Raw genomic sequence first — 16,543 nt, 5'->3', positions numbered from 1 at the left:
TGTGAGCATCTTAAGAAGCTCATCTATATAAAAAGTTTGGGCCACTGACTTACGCCTCACCTTCGCCTCCTTCCTCCTCCTTCTCCGGTGCTAGAAGGAGAGGGAGATCCAGTAGAGCGCCACCAATCGCGATGGACAGATCTGCCACGCAACCACTTGCACTTCCTCGCTGAGACATGGCCTTGTGAGGACATGAGGTCCCAGGAAAAGAAGCAACGGGTCACCGGGCATCGTCTAGGGTTTCGGGCATCAGCTCCAACTCCGGCGGCCACCGGTCAGTTGCTCCTCCGACTCCTCTCAATATCTCTCTTCCTCTTCTAATCGTTTTCTCTTATTTTGTAGCAGTAGCATAGGAGAGGTGTGGGGACGATTTGGGTGAGGAAGTACCATCACCATGGACGACGTCATCCCCTCCAGGACCAACATCAGCCATGGACGGAGAGGACGATGACGCCCAGCAGCAGCAACCATGGATGTAATTTATTTTTTAATTCCTAATTAGTTAGTAGTAGCGCGGGGTCAGACCCGGGCTACAGATAACTAGTAGTAGTGCGAGTGACACTCGCGCTACTATACTAACAGACGTAGTAGTAGCGCAGGGTGGCACCCGCGCTACTACTACCAGTTAGTTGTAGCGCCCTAATAGTAGCGTGGGCACCCGCGCTACTAGTAGTCCTTTACCCCGCGTTGCTACTAGGCTTTTTCCTAGTACTGATGGAATTTGCTAAATTCCTCCATGCTTGTGGTGGAGTTGTTGTAGAACTACCCCATATGATATTATTCAACACTAGGACCATGTTGTTCAGCAAGAAGATGCTGAGCACCTCTGAGGTGTACTTGAAAGGCTCCCTAATGCAATCTTGTCCTTGCAGCTATTGTCAAAGTCTATTCTGAATGATCAACCCGAATCACTACCGAACGGGTACGGTATCTCAACATCGTCATACCACCTTCGGCACTCTGAATTCGGAACGACAGTTCCAAAGGCGTATTGTGCCGCAAGCAGTGCAAGACCAAGGCAAGATGCAACAAAGCTTGCATATTCATCGGCTGGAGAATAAGTAAACATGACACGATCAAGTTTTAGGTCAAAGAATAAATAAATAGGAAGCCTTCAGTGTTTCTCAGCAAGGATTGTACAGAGAATGTCAAAAATGAGGTCAAAGGTGGTCTCAGTGTCCAAGTAGAAACACTAAATGAGAAATATTTGGGCTTGCCTTCTAATATTGGCAATTCTATGTCTAGTGCTTTTAAGTATCTCAAAGACAAACTATGGGCCAAAGTGAGTGGATGTATTAAAAACAATCTCTGCCACAGGAAAGGAGGTTCTTATTAAGTCAATGGCTCAAGCGGTTCAAGTTTACTTTGTCTTGCTTCAAATCACCATGGTGTTTATGCGAACATCTTAACAAGCTTATATGTATCAAAAGTTTAAATGCATACAAAAGTAAATGGTTTAGCTCGTGATCTAATTTATTTAGGTTTTACCATTTATTAATCTGGTGTCGAAGTTATATGTATTGGTTTCTTAGGCAAACACAATCCCTCGTCATAAGACAAAGCGATTGTTCATCGACCTTGCATCTCAGGGACCAGATAAATTGCCCATGTAGTCTAATCCGAACTCGTTAGAAGAATTCAAGATATAACATTGTTCGACATCAGTAGAAGAATTCAAGATGATTAATGTGTAGAGTTGGAGCACATTATTGGTACTAACAAAGTGCTTTGTGTGTTGCTACGGGAAAACCAAAGTGCACAGACAGATAGTGGGCGATAAAAGGAGATGTTCCCTATGCAGTTAGTTGTAAATCCTGCTCTTAACATGTCTGTGATTGAACTAACCGAGTTGAATCCTGAAGTGGTATCTACTTTTGACAAAAAAACATTCTGTGATATCGCTAGTTACTTTTAGCTGACTGCTAAGTTTATATTAGGCATGAAGAAAAGGAAGGTTGTCACTTTGTTCCATGATAGTCTCGTCCACGAATCCTCGATACTAGTTAGGCTAAAACAATGAGTTTTGCTAAAAATCATCACCTAATGTTCTTGACCGGGGAAGTGATCTCCCTAGGACACGAAAAGCGTGACCTATAACCCAAGAAACATGCATGAATGGGAAAACACATTGATTTTTGACGACCTTCCTGCAGCCCAAGACCCAAAAATAGTAAGTTATAACCCGCAAAACATCCCTTTCTAGGATTTTCCCACTTCAAAATACAAATATTACTTTTTGTCTACAAAAATACGAGCTCACAGGAGCACAGCTTCCAAGTCGCCTCTCTCTGCTTCATGATTGTATGTAGTTTTAGACTCCTACATTGTTTAGCTCCTCGTTTAACTATTGGTGCCCGACTAGAATGGAAGACTGGCTAATGGATTTTTTGTTGCATTGGTTGTAGAACCCGAAGATGTACAAAGAAAAGCCCAATGCATTTTTGGTTGCATTGGTTGTATAGACCAAAGAATGACCAATGCATTTTTAGTTCCATGGGTTGTACAGAATGAAGACGTACAAACAAAAGCGACCTAGTAGTGCTTGTTATTACAAAATTTTGAACTACAAGACTATAGTCTGAACTTCTTTTGGTGATAGATGCTACGGGCGGAGAAACCTGTTGATTGTCCCTGGCTTGCAGCTGGTTTTGGTAGGTGGAGTGTCGGTGTCAAAACCGGCGGATCTCGGGTAGGGGGTCCCGAACTGTGCGTCTAGGCGGATGGTAACAGGAGACGTGGGACACGATGTTTTTACCCAGGTTCGGGCCCTCTTGATGGAGATAAAACCCTACTCCTGCTTGATTGATCTTGATGATATGAGTATTACAAGAGTTGATCTACCACGAGATCGAAGAGGCTAAACCCTAGAAGCTAGCCTATGGTATGATTGTTGTTCTTTGTCCTACGGACTAAACCCTCCGGTTTATATAGACACCGGAGGGGGCTAGGGTTACACAGAGTTGGTTACAAGGAAGGAGATCTACATATCCGTACTGCCAAGCTTGCCTTCCACGCCAAGGAGAGTCCCATCCGGACATGGGACGAAGTCTTCAATCTTGTATCTTCATAGTCCAACAGTCCGGCCAAAGGATATAGTCCGGCTGTCCGGATACCCCCCAATCCAGGACTCCCTCAGTAGCCCCTGAACCAGGCTTCAATGACTATGAGTCCGGTGCGCAGATTGTCTTCGGCATTGCAAGGCGGGTTCCTCCTCCGAATACTTCATAGAAGATCTTGAACACGAGGATCGTGTCCGGCTCTGCAAAATGAGTTCCACATACCACCACAGAGAGAATAATATTTCCACAAATCTAATCTGCTGACGTACCCCGTAGTGTGACATCACACCACAACCAGGTCTTTATTCGAATTGTTTTTCATAACCCATCTCAGCGTGTTTCGCGAGGGGGTTTCCTTGGCACGTCTTGTAAAAGTAGAGATCGTGTCCCCCTTATCACGGGATTCTCATCAATACGGACGTGGGTAACCCAACCGTGCCTATTGGTAAGACTCCTAGATCTTAGGCAAGTCCCAAACGGCCACGAGGAGGGCGCTTTATATTCACCCTCTTTATAAAGGGGACAAGGCCTTTTCTTTTTTCCCTCTCGTGCTCAATCAAATCCTTCCCCCGCCTCGAGTTCTAACACCCAAAACTCAGGTCAGGTGCTTCGGACCTTCAACTATGTCCGGATCCAACCTTCAAGGTCGGTGGATGCCTTCCTCCGTCACGGAGGAGGACATCAAGAAGTTGAGAGAGGCCAGATATCTGACCGCCGAAATTTCGCATCGGCTGCCTGCCCGAGGGCAGGTTGTCCCTACCCCCGAACCCAACGAGAGCGTCGTGTTCGTCTCCCACTTCCTCCGAGGCTAGGCCTCGCTCTGGATCTCTTTGTTAGGGGTCTTATGTTCTATTATGGGCTAGATTTTCAGGATCTGGCCCCAGATTCCCTTCTTCACATTTCGTCATTTATTGTCATATGTGAGGCCTTCCTCCGCATTACCCCTCACTTCGGCCTGTGGCTCAAGACCTTCGATGTGAAGCCGAAGATGATCGAGGGGCAGCATGCAGCGTGCGGAGGCGCTTTAATAAGAAAAATCGCTGACGCTCCCTGGCCTAAGGGTAGCTTCCCAGAGGTGTCCGGATTGTGGCAGCGGGAGTGGTTCTACATCACAGCTCCTCGAAGTGCCAAGTGGGTAGCTGCCCCCACCTTTTGCTTAGGCCCCCCACCACAACTGATGTCGTGGATCAACAAGGGGCTGAGCTGGGGTCCAGCCAAGGACGTGCCAATACTGCAAAGCCGTATCCGAGATCTCTTTGAGAGAGATTTCAGTCTGGTTATGGTAGTGCAAGTTATGCTAGTTCGTCGAGTCCAGCCTTGCAAACGCCGGCCCCTTCGCATGTGGGAATTCAACCCGGAAGGACCGCGAGCTATTCAACACTTCCTTGGCATGACGCCCGAGGAGATGTACAAATTGTTCTTCGGATCACAAATAATGTATCCGGACATCACTGAGGATGCAGGTCTGAGCTGCAATCGCCCGGATACCCAAGTAAGTAGCCCCGCATCCGAACACACTGTCCATTTATTTATCACAACGTCGCCCTAAAAAAGCCGCTCTTTGACCAGGATTGGATAGCGAAGGCAAAGTTGATCAGTTGTCTGGCTCCCTCCCTGAGACATCACCAAATCCCATGCTAACCAGGATGCTGGAGATCGCGCCTTATCAAGCGCCCTCAGGAGAAGATAAAGGGGGGGACAAGGAGGCTAGCGCCTCCGCGAAGGAGGTTAGCCGGGGAGGAGAAACCGAAACTTCCTCTCCCCAGGGAAGGAAGAGGACCGCCTCTGAGGACCCGAAGACCATGGTCTCCAAACGGGGGAAGAAATCTTCGTTGGAGGGTCCTGCCCTGGGGGATACCCCGGTCGCACTATGCCCTCAAGGGGATCAACCCTCCACCGAGCCGTAAGTAAAAGGGTACTTAATAATGAAAATATCTTGCTTTACTTCTGAGGAAAATAACCGAAGCATTTATCTTGCAGTTCGGATCTTAGCCCTTCTCAGCAGAGCTCGTCTTCAGGGGATCTTCTTCCAGAGATAATGGAGAGCGAAACGCCTCCCCCTGCCATACCGCCTCATGAGGTGGGCGACCCCGAGGTGTCGTTGTGGAGGGTTTCTCCTGATTCGGCAAGGCCAGAAGGTAATCCTATGGCCACCCGAAGTCCTCAGTATTCGACTCTTGAAGAAGGCAATCGAAAGAGTACGACACCGTCTGGTGTACGGTCGGACGTACTGAGGGATCTGCTAGAGCAAGTAGCTATCTTAGAAGAGCACCGCACGTTGATGGGTACGGTAATTGAAAGGATTTCGTCCGCCGAAAGCGGGTTGCATGAAGCCTTTATGAGTCTACTGACATGTTTTGAGGTACGTGAAATGATGTACATTTTTGACAGTACCGCACATTTTTAGATGTGCCCTGTGTAGATAGTAGCCCCTGAGACTCTGGGTGCTGTCGAAGACGACAGTGCACAGAGGATCATAGTCTTAGGAATAATCGTGCTGCCTTAATATGCAGGTGGCGGAGGGTCCGGTGGCTAGCCGGACTGACGAGTTTGCCGAGCTAAAGCGGCAGCTTGGCGTGGCAGACGCCGACATCGTACTTGTCAACAAGCGGCTTGACGAGGCACAGGGTATGTGATTCCTCCGGTGACACATGGGAAGAGGAGCATGATGTCAGTATCTATAATATGTGTGAATGCAGATGAAGCTGCGGCCATGGAGCACCTTCGGGCGTAACTTTCCCGAGCCAAAGAACAAGCCAGGAAAAGCGATGCGGCTGCCCTAAAGGCAATCGAGGAGCTGAAGCCGAACAGGCTGCTCACTGTCAAAGCAAGGAGGAAATAGCCAGGATGGCTGTGGAATTGAAGAATGCCGCTGACCGTTACGAGCTTCTTGAAGACGAAGATCGAGCGAAGAGGACAAACCTGGAGAAGGCCACGATGGCGACCAAAGACACCCGCTCTGCAATGAGAACGATGAAGGAGGAGCTGCGTCAAGCCGGGGATATCGCGGCTGGGAAGCCCTTTATGCTGCGGATGAAGTTCGGAGATCCTAGGTACGCCCCTTTGGACCGGCTGTGGAGTTCTGTGGACGCATATCTGGACTTAGCGGCGAGTGCTGCCGATGCAGCCGAATACTTCCAAGATCAAAAAGATCGCGAAGTGGAAAAGCTATTCTGGTCACAATTTAACGTTTCAGAGCGTCCGCTTCCATTGACTGATCGGTTGGCCGAATGGGCCGAGCTGAATAGACTGTCCGGACTCGCCATGAGATCTGTTGTGGATCATCTATGGCCGAAAAGGCCAAAGCCGAACAGTTATTTTAGTTTGGTGCAGCAGTTCCTTGGTGCTGTGCCACGCATCAATGCTGTAAAGAGATCGGCGTGCATAGAGGGTGCGCGGATGGCCTTTGCCCATGTCAAGACATACTGGGCGGAGATGGAGGCCACCACTGTTGCGACACAGGGTTCGGCCGTAGGCCGAGTGGCTGCTGAGCACTACTTTGAGGAAGTCCTTGAAGGCGCTCGTTCGATAGAGGCTCAGTGCTCGAAGAATATTATGTTCTAGTGACATGTATTCCTATTGTAAAAACAATGTTTTATTGAGTTTATCAAGGCTGTATTTATACTTTTGCCCGAAAGTACTATGATGCCTCCTGTGCGGCCGTTTATGTATATATGTATATAACCTGAAAGATGGCAGTCGTCGGCTTCAGCCCCCACGCATATAATGCGGGGGTGCTCGCAGAAGACGCATGTTCACACTTGATCCAACGTATTGGTCCATTAAGGAGGTGATAGTGCAGCGAACTAGGCAATCGGACTATAATGCTTTAACACTTTCACTTAGCTAGAGGAGTTTGATAGTGGGGCTACTATATAGCCCCTGGTGGCTCCGCGCTCATCCGAATTCGGGGCGCGTACATGCCTGGCCGGGAAACGACCCTTCGTTAAGGCGGAGGAATCCTGAAGATTCCGCTAGGTCATCGAGTGGTTGACCAGTCTCACGCTATATCATGACAGTCAGTTTTCGGCTTTCTCTACCGAGGTGCTCGTCCAGATGAACCATGACACAATCGCAGTAGTTCTCCTGGTGCCGCCCTAGCCGATAGAGCAGAACGCAAGGCAGCAAAACACAGGAGCCGAGCAAACCCAACATTTGACCAGAGATGATTCGAAGCTGATGCATATAAGGCCAAACTCGCGAGGCCGAACACTCCCTAAGGTATTCAGTCTTTATGATGTAAACCGGGCTAAACAGTGCCCTTTGTAGTAAGCCCCTGGTGTCCAGGTACGTGCAATATTCTGACGTGGCCACATGCCAATACGTCAGCATCCTTCTCAGTTATACTGAGAATCTGGGGGATGTGTATCAACAAGAGACAGTAAAAAAGGTTTACGTAGGGTCTTAATCTAAAAAGAATCCTTGGAATGGGTCCCTGCTGCCCGTCTGCGCCTGTGTCTCCGTTGTGCCGTATCCTGGACGGGTGTAGCACGATGGTCATCTGTAAAAGAGAGGAACTTAGTTGAAAAGTTGTCGTGCAAAAGATAGGTTATACTAAATAAACCATGTATAGTTCCAGATGAGTAAAGTTGAGCCTAATTGTCACTTGTTTACACGCGTTGAGCCCCTTGTATTGTTGTAGGGGTATAGCCATCAAACCTGTATTAATTATATATAGCTACACCGGACTCGTCTAACCGTGTCCATGGTCTTAACGACCTGTCAGATGCTCTAGTTGGTGAGGCTGTCTAGTGTGCGGCTGCCAAGGCAGCCGCACGGTCTTCCGCGCGCAAGGAGCGCTCAATATTTCCATTTACTATAATGATGCCACATGGACCAGGCATCTTAAGCATGAGAGAAGCGTAATGCGGTATTGCGTTAAAGCGAGCGAAAGCTTCGCGTCCGAGTAGTGCTTGATAGCCACTTTGGAACGGAGCAATGTGGAAGGTTAACTTTTCGCTGCGGAAGTTATCGGGAAAGCCGAATATAACCTCTAGTAGCAGGGAGCCCGTGCAATGGGCTTCTGGGCCTCGCGTTACTCCTTTAAAGGTAGTATTGCTATGGCTGATTTTTGTTGGGTCTATCCCCATTTTGCGGACTGTGTCCTGATATATCAGGTTTAAACTACTGCCGCCGTCCATCAGGACTCATGTGAAGTGGTATCCGTCAATTATCGTGTCTAACACCAAGGCAGCCCATCCTGCATGCCGGATACTTGCCGAGTAATCCCGATGGTCAAAGGTGATCGGTTTGGACGACCAGTGGCAGAACTCCGCGGTGATAGGGCTGGGGCATGTGTCTCTAGGAGTGCCGCTTTGTTTCTCCCCTTCATCACGTGTAACACGTTTACTATTTTGACTTCTGGTGGGAATTTCTTCTGTTCCCCAATGCTTTGCTTGCGAGGCTCGTCCTCGTCTTCACTTGGTGTATCCTGCCCCTTGTGTTCGGTGTTGAGTTTGCCGGTCTGCTTGAAGACCCAACATTCTCTATGGGTATGATTTGCAGGTTTATCGGGGGTGCTATGGATCTGACATAGTTTGTCCAGAATCTTGTTCAGGCTGGATAGTTCGTCTCTGTTGCCTTTGGAGGGCAGCTTTTGCTGACCTGGCCGAGAGCTTCTGAATCCGGCGTTTACCGCCGTGCTCTTCGGGCTATCTTCTTTATTCCGGCGCTTGTTTTTGCTGCGTAGTGGCTTCCTGTTTTCGTCCCTAACTTTGGATGTACTTGGGTTGCTAGTGCTACATCGGGCTAACCAGCTGTCCTCGCCCGCGCAAAAGCGGGTCATGAGGCTTGTTAATGCTGCCATTGTTGTCGGCTTTTCTTGGCCGAGGTGTCTAGCAAGCCATTCGTCTCGAACGCTGTGCTTGAAAGCTGCTAAGGCTTCGGCGTCCGGACAGTCGACTATTTGGTTCTTTTTAGTGAGAAACCTGTTCCAAAGCTTTCGGGCTGACTCTCCGGGCTGTTGAGTTATATGACTTAAATCGTCTGCATCCGGTGGTCGGACATAGGTCCCTTGAAAATTTGCCCGAAAAGCGTTGTAACGCCCTCGATGCGGCTATATCTCCCACGTGTCGAAGCACGACTTAGAGGCATAACCGCATTGAAAGCAATGTCGCAAGTGAGGTAATCTTCACACAACCCATGTAATACAATAGGGGAAAAGATACATAGCTGGCTTACAAACGCCACTTCACACAATTACATGAATAAAGCATTACATCAACCAGATACAATCAAGGTCCGACTATGGAACCAAAATAAAAGAAGAACCCCAAATGCGACACGGTCCCCGATCGACCCCAACTGGGCTCCACTACTGATCAATTAGAACGAAACAACACAAAGGACAAGATCTTCAACGAGCTCCTCCTGAGCCTGGTTGCGTCATCTGCACGGACTCATCGGCACCTGCAAACTGGTTTGGAAGTATCTGTGAGCCACAGGGACTCAGCAATCTCGCACCCTCGCGATCAAGACTATTTAAGCTTATGGGTAAGGTAAAGGTATGAGGTGGAGCTGCAGCAAGCGACTAGCATATATGGTGGCTAACATACGCAAAAGAGAGCGAGAAGAGAAAGCAAAGCACGGTCGATAAAAGTATGATCAAGAAGTGATCCTGGACTACCTACGTCAAGCATAACTCCAACAACCGTGTTCACTTCCCGGACTCCGCCGGAAAGAGACCATCACGGTTACACACGCGGTTGATTCATTTTAATTAAGGTCAACTTCAGGTTTTCTACAACCGGACGTTAACAAATTCCCATCTGCCCATAACCGCGGGCACGGCTTTCGAAAGTTCAAATCCCTGCAGGGGTGTCCCAACTTAGCCCATCACAAGCTCTCACGGTCAACGAAGGAATAGACCTTCTAGCGGGAAGACCCGATCAGACTCGGAATCCCGGTTACAAGACATTTCGACAATGGTAAAACAAGACCAGCAAAGCCGCCCGACGCGCCGACAAATCCCAATAGGAGCTGCGCATATCTCGTTCTCAGGGCACACCGGATAGGTCAAGCTACGAGTAAAACCAACCCTCGAGTTGCCCTGAGGTGGCCCCGCAGGCTGCCCATTTCGGACCAACACTCAGAGGAGCACTGGCCCGGGGGGGGGGGGTTAAAATAAAGATGACCCTCGGGCTCGCGAAAACCCAAGGGAAGGTTATAGGTTGTTAGTGCAAATGGTAAAACCAATGTTGGGCCTTGCTGGAGGAGTTTTATTCAAGGCGAACTATCAAGGGGTTCCCATTATTACCCAACCGCGTAAGGAATGTAAAATCCGGGAACATAACACCGATATGACGGAAACTAGGGCGGAAAGAGTGGAACAAAACACCAGGCATAAGGCCGAGCCTTCGACCCTTTACCAAGTATATAGATGCATTAATTAAATAAGATATATCGTGATATCCCAACAAGTAACCATGTTCCAACAAGGAACAACATCTCCATGTTCCAACAAGGAACAAACTTCAATCTTCACCTGCAACTAACAACACTATAAGAGGGGCTGAGCAAAGCGGTAACATAGCCAAACAATGGTTTGCTAGGACAAGGTGGGTTAGAGGCTTGGTTCAACAATATAGGAGGCATGATAAGCAAGTGGTAGGTATCGTAGCATAGGCATAGCAAAAGAGCGAGCATCTAGCAAGCAAAGATAGAAGTGATTTCGAGGGTATGATCATCTTGCCTGAGATCCCGCAAGGAAGAAGAACGAGTCCATGAAGAAGACAAACGGACGTGGTCGAACGAATCCTCACAACACGACGTTACCGGATTACCGAGACGAAGTACACCGGAAAGAAAGCAAACAACAAAGTAAACAACCACTACAACATGGCACGATGCGCAAACAAGTATGATGCATGTCCGGTTTAAAGAGGCATGGCATGGCAAAATGCACAAGCAATCCTACAACTTAAGTGGAGCTCAATATGCAATGAGTTGCATATTGACGAAACACCACGACAAGTTATTTAGTTACAAGCGTCCTCGAGCTCTTCCCAGCTTCCAATGGAGTTTTCGGGGAGGCTTTTAAGCCAGTGCCGAGCTGGCCCTTTGAGCTTGAGGGGTAAGTACTTGATGGCATGGAGATCGTCTCCTCGAGCCATGTGGATATGGAGGATGTAGTCCTTAATCCAGACCCCAGGGTCTATTGTTCCGTCGTACGCCTCTATGTTTACGGGTTTGAATCCCTCTGGAAATTCATGGTCCAGCACCTCATCGATGAAACATAGGGGGTGTGCGGCACCCCTGTATTTGGGTGTACCGTGGTGTTCGGATTTTTGTTGTGTTGCATTGCGTGCTGGAGCGCGCTTGCTTGGCCCGTAGATGGATCTGGTTGCGCCATCCTTTTGATGCGAGCCCTCACGTGGATCGCGTACTGGCTTGTGTGTGGCATCGTTTGCCGCTCTATGTTGGCCACGAGGTCGTCTATCCGACTGGATGGCTGTTTTGTTTTTTGATTGCGGGGGATCTAAGGCCTCATCATCGAATTCAGGTAGCAGCTTTCACTTCGGGTAGCTCTTTGTGTGGCGACTACCGCCGTACTTTGCTGCAGTGTTTAGTACTTTACTCCATCTAATTCTGAGTGTGTCTTGCGCAGCCCTGAGCCTTTGCTTCTGCTTTTTCAGACTCCTCGCAGTGGCGACAAGCCTTTGATGGGTATTCTGTTGCTCCGGGTGCCTGTCCGGTGTGATGTCATATGGACTGTTATCTTCGCTGGAGACGGGTTGTTCGGTTTGATTCTCCGTGTTGCCGTGGTTGGACGGTGGTTCAATGCCGTGTTTGTCGTCCGCTGGCTCACCCTGCTCTATTGCTGGGTCTATATGATCGCTGTTTCTGCCGAGGCGGGGTTTGGAGCGGCGCTTACGCCGCCGCTTTGATTGCTTCTCGAGGGATCAATCCTTTGCTGCGTCCTTCCGTTCCTCGTCGTCGTTTTCTTTGGGTGTGTCCATCATGTATACATCATATGATGAAGTGGGCGTCCAGTGCCCTGTGGGCAGTGGCTCCTGTTCATCTCCTACATTGTCGTCCATACCGTCGATGTCTTCGGAGTCGAAGGCGAGCATGTCCGTCAAATCGTCGACAGTGGCTACTAAGTGGGTGGTGGGTGGGTGGCGAATTTCTTCGTCGTCCGCATCCCGATCTGGCCGGCCATAGTTCGGCCAGGACTCTCTTGACATGGAGAGAGACCTTAATGAGTTCAGTATGTCACCAAAGGGCGAGTGCTAAAAGATATCCGCGGAGGTGAACTCCATGATCGGCGCCCAGTTGGATTCGATAGGCACGGGCACAGGTGGTTCGGAGTCCATGGCCGGGGAAGAATCCGGCAGTTCGGCGTCACGGCTCCCGTGAAGGGTAAGGTCGGTATTTGGCTCGATCGCCGCTGAAGATGCGGCCTCCGTGGCGGGGTCTATCCACCCGTCCTTGGGTGGCGCAACTGGCTCCGAATTGAGGGTCGAAGCGGTCGCCGGTGCGATCTCCCGAACACTGTCCGATGGTAGAGCTAAATCATGCTCATCGTGACCGTGCGGCGCACTCGGCAAGGGCTCGAATCTGTCAAAGATCAAGTCTCCGTGGATGTCGGCCGTGTGGTTTATGCTTACAAACCTGACCTGGTGGCCAGGGGCGTAACTCTCGATCTGCTCCAGATGGCCAAGCGAGTTGGCCCATAGTGCGGAGCCGCCGAATACAAAGATCTGTCCGAGGAGAAAAGTCTCACCCCGGACTGCATCGCTATCGATGATTGAAGGGGCCATCCGGCCTAGTGATGACGACACAGAGGAACTCTCAATGAAAGCACCAATGTTGGTGTCAAAACCGGCGGATCTCGGGTAGGGGGTCCCGAACTGTGCGTCTAGGCGGATGGTAACAGGAGACGTGGGACACGATGTTTTTACCCAGGTTCGGGCCCTCTCGATGGAGGTAAAACCCTACTCCTGCTTGATTGATCTTGATGATATGAGTATTACAAGAGTTGATCTACCACGAGATCGAAGAGGCTAAACCCTAGAAGCTAGCCTATGGTGTGATTGTTGTTCTTTGTCCTACGGACTAAACCCTCCAGTTTATATAGACACTGGAGGGGGCTAGGGTTACACAGAGTCGGTTACAAGGAAGGAGATCTACATATCCGTACTGCCAAGCTTGCCTTCCATGCCAAGGAGAGTCCCATCCGGACACGGGACGAAGTCTTCAATCTTGTATCTTCATAGTCCAACAGTCTGGCCAAAGGATATAGTCTGGCTGTCCGGATACCCCCTAATCCAGGACTCCCTCATGGAGTGTCAGTTACAGTGACATGAAGAGAGATTTGAGCAGGGAGGCAACAAATATTTGTTCCCGCACACAACGAGTTTGATGAAATTCCCAAAGTACGACGCAACGACGTCTTCTTGTCCTCGTTCCATGCCGACACACATCAACGTTGACAAGTCACCATCTAAAAGGTTATCCACGAAGGCATAACCGAATCCTGAATGTACTTAATGTTCTTTCATTCACCTTTAGATTTTTTTCCTTCTTTACAATAGGTCATTTTGTGTAGTTTCACAATTTCCTTATAGGTGAAGGTTTTGCACTTATTTGCTTAGGTTACTTTGTTAGCATGTTCTTAACTTGCACAAGACAAAAGTTGGAATGCTAATGTTGTTCTTAACTTGAACTGTCGATTATCCTGTAGCATTTAATAGCATATTAGTCCAATGCTCTAATCTTTATACTGCATATTCTTTCCCTACTGGTATGAAGGACAACTTTATATTTAACCAACTTATACTCCACATGCTTTCACATCACAAGAAATTAAATATGGTCAATAGACTACTATATGTGCCTTAGTTTTCTATCTTGTACATGATAGATGTTGGTACTAACTCCCAGTTTATCTTTAAGTGATTTTTATTTAAGGGATGACTATGATGAAAGCAGCCAATAAAGAGTTGATAGGGATGAAAGGATTGAAGATATAGATGTATCCAGTATCTTATTGCTTACCAGACATGTAGAGCTTCACATAATAGTATTCTCATTTCATTGCTTACCTTTTTAGTCTACTTTTGTTTCAATTGCATCTAAATTAGTAGATGCTTTTCAAATCCACAGAGCATGCAAGACAAGATGGTGTATCTTAGAGAAAAGTCCATATTATAACTTATAACCCCCAACTTGCTACTCGGTTTATCTTGCTATTTGATGAGTCATGTCTGGTTATCCGTCTTAGAATCATATTGGGCAAAAAACATAAAGTTAGTTTTGGAAAGATAATTTCTAAAACAATCGTCACATTAATAGTGTGATCCATCATAATGACGCACACAAGCTTACAAACTTAGTTCCACTCAAGCTATGCCAATATGGATAAGCCTAACAACATGTAGAGCTCCACAAACTAAATTTCAAAAAGGGACATAATCTAGATCAATGTTTGCAGTGTAAAGTGAAGAAGATGAGTCATTGGTCATTATCCAACATTCCTTACAACCAGATGATTTCAACAAAAAGCAACTATCATGAAAATTCAAAATCTCACTAGTAAGTAGTTGCACCAAACACAACAAACCAAATGATTAGTTGGATAAGCATTGATGCACTTTTTCAAAGAGCGAGTGCAAAGATGAAAGCAAGCCATGCCATGAAAACTATAAATACACATGCACCAACAAGGACACCTTCCATCAACCAAACTTCACACACCTAGACCACAAGCATCAAAGGCAAGCAAGTAGTAGTAACCACAAATCCAACATGAAGACCTTCCTCATCTTTGTCCTCCTTGCCATGGCGATGAACACCGCCACTGCCGCTAGGCAGCTAAACCCTAGCAACAAAGAGTTACAATCACCTCAATAATCATTTTTCCATCAACAACAACCATTTCCACAGCAGCCATATCCACAACAACCATATCCATCACATCGACCATATCCATCACAACAACCATTTCCCACACCCCAACAACAATTTCCCCAGCAATCACAATAATCATTTCCCCAGCCCCAACAACCGACCCCCTTACAACCACAACAACCATCCCCCCAGCAACCCCAACAACCACAACAACCTTTTCCACAGCCCCAACAACCATTTTCCTGGCAACCACAACAACCATTTCCCCAGACCCAACAGTCGTTCCCTCTGCAACCACAACAGCCATTCCCCCAGCAACCCCAACAACCATTTCCCCAGCCCCAACTACCATTCCCCCAACAACCAGAACAAATAATTCCCCAGCAACCAGAACAAATAATTCCCCAACAACCCCAACAACCATTCCCCCTGCAACCCCAACAAGCATTCCCCCAGCAACCCCAACAACCATTTCCCCAGCCCCAACAACCAATCCCCGTGCAACCACAACAACCATTCCCCCAGCAATCCCAACAATCACAACAACCTTTTCCCTGACCCCAACAATTATTTCCTGAACTCCAACAACCAATTCCCCAGCAACCACAACAACCATTCCCCTGCAAGCGCAACAACCATTCCCGCAACAACCATTCCCCCAGCAACCACAACAACCATTCCCCCTGCAACCGCAACAACCATTCCCCCAACAACCACAACAAACATTCCCTCAACAACCACAACAACCTTTCCCTCTACAACCACAACAACCATTCCCCCTACGACCGCAACAACCATTTTCCCATCAACCCCAACAATCACAACAATCATTTCCCCAGCCCCAACCCCAACAACCACAACAACCATCCATCCTGTAACCACAACAACCACAACAATCACAACAACCATTTCTGCAGCCCCAACAACAATTATCCCAGCAACTAGAACACACAATTTCCCAGTTCCCCCAGCAACCACACCAACCTCAACAACCATATCCACAACAACAACCATCTGTGAGTAGTCTTACAAGCATCGGTGGCCAATGAAATGAAGACCTGTAATACAAGACGGATGGATCATCGTTGTTTAGTCAATGAGTGTTCAATGTAACGATGACAAATAAAGTGATGTGCACCATAATGTGTAACCCCGACCTATACTAGTTCAAACATGGGAATAAAAGACAAAGAAAGTTCTTGTCACAAAGACATTACTCGTAATTGTTAGATTCATGCCGTATTTAGATTTTCATCCCTAGCTACTATCTCAGTCTTATGCATTATCTACCTATTTATGTAGTGAAGTCATATGAACATAACATAATTAATGGATGCAAACCTTGGTTTAAATTGAAGGCTACATTGTATTAGCAAAATAAAATATTATAATTGGGTATGTACAAAGTAAAGGACACAATTCATTGGAATTTGCAGCAAATAAATTAGTAGCATACCATGCATTTGTCTAGAAGATAAGGGTTGTTGTCATACTCAAGGACACAGTTGCATGTGTACCCTAGATCATTTGTGGAATTCATGCACTTGTTGCTACTACCACTGCATGTGTAATTAGCCGTGTTATTATGTTTGGCATCTTCACATGGACTCACATTTCTTATAGCCCAATCAACC

At 47.7% G+C, this 16,543-nt stretch overlaps 1 pseudogene; it reads left to right on the top strand.

Annotated features, from left to right (window-relative positions):
- The first annotated feature begins 431 nt into the window (after positions 1-431).
- On the top strand, positions 432-16,118 carry LOC125532494 (annotated as a pseudogene).
- Positions 16,119-16,543: the final 425 nt, after the last annotated feature.

This window comes from Triticum urartu, chromosome 1, assembly GCF_003073215.2.
Source record: "Triticum urartu cultivar G1812 chromosome 1, Tu2.1, whole genome shotgun sequence".
Classification (NCBI taxonomy): domain Eukaryota; kingdom Viridiplantae; phylum Streptophyta; class Magnoliopsida; order Poales; family Poaceae; genus Triticum; species Triticum urartu.
Note: the sequence above shows the minus strand (reverse complement) of the source record. Positions and strands in the feature narration are given on the sequence as shown.